Here is a 5427-nt window from a genome sequence, read left to right as displayed (position 1 = left end):
AAGATGGTAAGTCGTCCTCATCACATAGGAACCGTGCCATCCACCGTCCAGATCTCTTCATCACGTAGGAGCCGTGTTTTCCTTAGATAGCTAGACTTCGTCATCGCATATGAACCATGTTATCTCCAATTTACCTAAAAACGACCAGAACTCTTCATCACGTATGAGCAGTGTCTTCCTCAGCGACAAATGATCAGATTGACTTGATTTCCTCAACAAGAAGGAACAACGTCATCTACAACAAACATATCAAATTTCCAGGACAAAGAAAGAACTGAACTCCAACCCCTCGTACCAAGGTATGAACTCATGACTTAGGAATTCATGGTGAGGCTCTTGCCATCTTTATTATGACACTTCCAAAACTTAAAACACCCCGAATTCGTTTAAAACATTTCCCAAACTTTAAACTAACTTAAAATGAGTATCAAATCCTATTTTTCTCACATCCTAGTTATATTAGATCTCCACCTCACTCTCTCACACATTATCTTTCTAATATATTTTATCTTATTTTCGTCGTCGTTAAGTCATTCATTAGTTACATTGTGGTTGTGTGCAAAATAATGCTATGGTAATCTGTGCAAATATGCATGTCAAACAATATAGTAAAGTAGACACAATGTGTCAAATCTTGAACCCACAAAGATTGGAATGTACGAATTCTTTAGCCATTGCAAAATGATAAAAGTTATTTATTTGTTGAGTATTGAAATGTGTGAAAATTAAGATAAACTAAAAAGTATAAATTAAGAAATAACTGGCAATCGAAGAGTACATGTGAATATTGAATAATAATCAAGGTGGATGAGATTACAAGAGTTTTTCTTCAATAACTGAAGTATGTTGTGACAAAGTTACGATTAATCTACTCCATCTAAGGTTCTAATGTGGAATGCCTCTATCGATAGCTAGTCATACAGTCACTCTCCCTTGAAGTCTTTATATGTTTATAGGCTATTTGTTCAAAAACACTAACAAGATCCAACCTAATGATGTGTGTACGATAATGCCTCTATGTCTAGAGGGTGCACAGAGTATTTGTCAAGTTCTCAGTTACACTATCAAATTACGATCAAGCTCCCTTAACCCTGTTGGAATTAGCAAAAACTAAGGTTCACTAAACACTTATCATCGTCTTTGCGAGATTTAAAACATGAAAATCAATTAAGTAGAAGAAGTAATCGAGTAAAGATTAAACATTCATCAAGAAGTAATGTAATCCTAAACCTTTGTAAGATCAGTTTCATGGATGAGAAAAGTAAAAACATAATCAAACTTTTAAACATCATTCACGATCAATGAAGAAGATAACAAAAGATAAAGGTGAAATAATTATGAAATATGGATTTCCGATTCGATTCAGTGATTATCTCGAGCTCCTTGCTTCAATGGAGGTCTTCTGTTGAAGCTTTCTTCTTCAGCCTTGTTTGTACTTTGATTTCCAGTTGGATGGTTTGCTTCTGATCGAAGCCACCACTTCTCCTCTCTTATCTTATCTCTTCGAGTTCGAGTTTACCTCATCATTTTGAATTCAAAATATTCGATAATTATCAAATGATATTTGTTTATTTGAATTCTGATTTTTATCTGATAATTATCCTCTAGATAATTCAAAATAATTTAAACATTGTTTGATCGATTCAAGTCTATCCATTCCAGTTTGTTGCGACAAACTCCACATGATTTGTTCTCTTCCTAGTTTATCCTTCGAATACTCACAAAGATCCTTCCACAAGCAATTAAAAGCAACATGTAATGCAATTTAAGCATAAACCAAGACCTCAAAGGCAATGCTCAACTATCTACAAATGCTAATATTTTACTAAAAAGGCAATTGATATGTACTCAAGCACAATAAATTAACTAAGTAAAAAGACATATATTATAACTCTTTTTTAAGAGTTCACACCCCATACCTAAATTATTGTTTTCCCTCAAGTAACGCAATCCAATGCATGAACTCAACAATGCTACGGCAAACCTGCTTTGTCACAATGTACCCATTTTTCTATGGCAATATCAATCCAACAACAGAGCGAAAATTTTCAGTTCTCAGATACCTTTCATAACCAAAAGATATGATAAATTTCATAGTTTTCACATAATAAAGAAAACAATAAAATTTTACACTAAAAATAGAATTCCTAAAATTTATGAGAGAAATCCATTGCAACATACGTTTCTTACACCATCAATGCCTCTAGAAACTCAGAAAATTTAGGTATTGGCTTGGTAAAATTCTGTTGCAGAGATTTCCTTAAGACAACATTGTGGTTTTAGACATAGCCTTAGAAAATCTTTTGTCTTTTGCATTCATCAACCATTTCCTTGACAATCTGAAGTTGGTATACATCCAACAAAGATATTCACTTTTTAATATGCTCCAAAGACTAGAGCACCATTCTCTCGAAATTACCACACATACTAGAGGACTCTGCTGAAGCAAAATGAGTAGCAGCAAGTGTAGATGAAGTCTCCAATGGTAGTTGCTGAGAGGCATCTTCCCTAGACAATTTGGTAAGGATAACCTTCAAAATGGCATTGATAACTCTCTAAAAGAGTTATTATTTAGAGCCTTTTTACTTAAGTTAAGCTTATACTTTAGCACGTTTAGAATCCTATTTAGATTTATTTTAGCATATTTTACATCATTTGCATACTAGGAGAGAATTGTTGGTACTTGAGTTGATTTTAATGTTTTTGATGTAAATTGCTATAATGATGCTGTGACATTATTAATGCTGTAGTTGTTGTGCACCGATTCTGGACTGGATTGTTGAGCCGATTCTGCAGCAACTGCTTAGTCATCAGGCAGTTAGAGAAATTTTAGGAATTGATCGCTGCTGCGGGAAAAGGCTGAAATTTAAATTTAAAGAAGGAATTTCAAAAAAAAAACTTTCTTATTGGTGGAAAGTTTGATTTTGATGGAATGTAAATAAAATATTTTCTAAACACTTTATTCATCTTTTTGAAACCCTAATTTTCCATAGCCTATTTTATTTTTTTACTTCATGGCAGTAGTCATGGTAGCTTAAAATCACCGTTGGGGAGTCTAGCAGTAGTAAAGCAATCATGTAGCAGCGATGACTGATCGAGGTTCAAGATTTATTTTGGTTTCTTTGCTTGAGAGAAGGAAGATACTTTACTTAGTTTGGATGATTTATTTTTATGATGTTATTTGGATTTGAACATAAAGTATTAGATGATATGCTTATTTATGGTTTTAGCTTAAACACTATTTTTATGTGCTGAGTTTTAATGGATGTTTTTAGAGATTGATTCATCTTTATGTAGGTTAATCTTATTTATTTTTTTGAGATGAAAATCATTGAGATTACATGCTACTTTAGTTCTAGCATCGATGTTTATAAAAGTAAACTTAATCATATGATGTATGATGCATGATGCATGATGCCATTTGTTTTTGCTATGTTAACTTTTTGATCGATGGTTTTGATGAGAATTAATTCCATTTGGTTAAGTGTTTCATTTTTGAGAGAGGATTAAGTTGTTAATCATTGCAAGACTGATAACTGTATTGTCACAACAATATCATGCTCACAACTACTAAATGATAGCAACATTATTGGTCCATTGGTCTGTTTGCTCTACTAAATGTTTTTAGACTGCTTGCCATTTATCATTCTGATTTAACATTTTGCTATCTTCTTAATTACCTTCTCTTTCAACAAAAATACACCTCTTTTATGTTTGGAACAAAAATTCTAGTTTAACATTTGCTCCTTGTGGGTTCAACATCTGATGCACCTAGTGCATCCACTTTACTACTTAAATACGATATATATATACTTGTGTAATTGCTGTAGCATCAAGTTTGTAGCACCGTTTCCGGGGAGCAATGGTATTCCATTAGAGTTATTTTTCTTTTATTTTCACTAATTTTGTTTATTTTCTTTGTTAGGTACTTTTTTTTAGCAAAATGTTACTGGTGTATGAAACGCAACAACGACCAAGACTTAAAACCTTTTGATACTAAAATTGAGATAACGTTTCGCCAAAGAAGATAACAAAGACAAAAAAAATCATAGAATCATGGAAAGAGATGCCGAGTACAATGCTCTGCCACCACTACAGATTGATGTTGATGGCAATCCACCGAATTATGGTGTATATAAAGGATTAAATTCGCCTATGAGAAATGCTCCAATGCCACCAGATTTCTACAACACTGGTGATTTTATTAGGCCCATTAGAGAGCATGTCGTACCTATTTTGGATGATTTGAATCCTAGAATTGTGAGACCTATTATCTATGCTACCCATTTTGAGTTAAAACCAATAATGTTCCAAATACTGCAATCAATGGGAAAATATATTGGGATGCACACCGAGGATCCTAGAGCACATTTACGAGCATTCATGGAGGTGTGCGACTTATTTGTTCAAAAAGAAGTGCCAAAGGAGGTCTTGAAGCTGAAATTATTTCTTTATTCTCTGCACGACAAAGCTAAAGCATGGCTCAATTTGCTACCACATGGTGCTATAGCAACATGGAACGAGCTGAATCAAAAGTTTTATCTGTGATTCAACCCTCCTAACATGAATGTAAGGCTGAGAAATGACATTACCTCCTTTAAGAAAATGAAGGGGGATAATTTGTATGAAGCTTGGGAGCGATTTAAGGAGTTGTTGCAAAAGTGTCCAATGCACAAATTTCAGTATTGGTCACAAATTGAGATGTTTTATAATGACCTCAACATGAAGACGGGGACCAACAATTCAAAGTATTACTGATGTGCTTAAGGAATTGACAATCAATATTCTCCTGATTGATTCTTTGGAGCAAAATCTGAATTATATAAGGTTCATTAAGAAAATTATTTCAAAGAAAAGAATACTTGGGGAATTTGAGACTGTTTCACTCATCGAGGGATGTAGTGCTATAGCTACAAGTCATTTGCCATCTAAACTTAAAGATCCATTGAGTTTTACTATTCCTTGCATTATTAGTAGTCAATTTGTAGGCATAACATTATGTGCTTTAGGAGTTAGCATTAACCTTACAACTTGATGATTGATATATTGTACATCATAATGTCATAGTTGAGAACATGCTAGTGTGAGTGGAAAAGTTCATCTTTCCCACATATTTCATTATATTGGATTGTGAAATCAACAAGGATATCCCAATTATACTTAGTCGACATTTCCTTGCTACTGGCTGAGCCTTGATTGATGTTAAAAAGGGAGAATGTAACACCCATATCCCATATACATTTCCGTATACAAATACAAATGTCACATCACTTTAAAAATTGTATACTCATTTTGAAAAAAAATTTAAATTTTGTTGCAAACTTAATTCCACATAAATTAACATAATAAGTAGTACTCATTAAGTTATATTACAAAATATTTTGGTAAATTTAAATTACATGCCAAATAAAGTTCCAAAATAATTAC

General features: G+C 33.1%; 1 non-coding gene across 1 annotated transcript; it reads right to left on the bottom strand.

Annotated features, from left to right (window-relative positions):
* Nucleotides 1-4572: 4572 nt before the first annotated feature.
* LOC120189903 lies at nt 4573-4679 on the bottom strand. Its single transcript, XR_005522576.1, has one exon. It is a non-coding gene; the product is annotated as a small nucleolar RNA R71 (small nucleolar RNA).
* Nucleotides 4680-5427: the final 748 nt, after the last annotated feature.

Source organism: Hibiscus syriacus, unplaced genomic scaffold (assembly GCF_006381635.1).
Source record: "Hibiscus syriacus cultivar Baekdansim isolate YM2019G1 unplaced genomic scaffold, ASM638163v2 tig00116960_pilon, whole genome shotgun sequence".
In the NCBI taxonomy this organism is placed as follows: Eukaryota; Viridiplantae; Streptophyta; class Magnoliopsida; order Malvales; family Malvaceae; genus Hibiscus; species Hibiscus syriacus.
The sequence above is the reverse complement of the archived record's forward strand: the minus strand, read 5'-3'. Positions and strand labels throughout refer to the sequence as shown.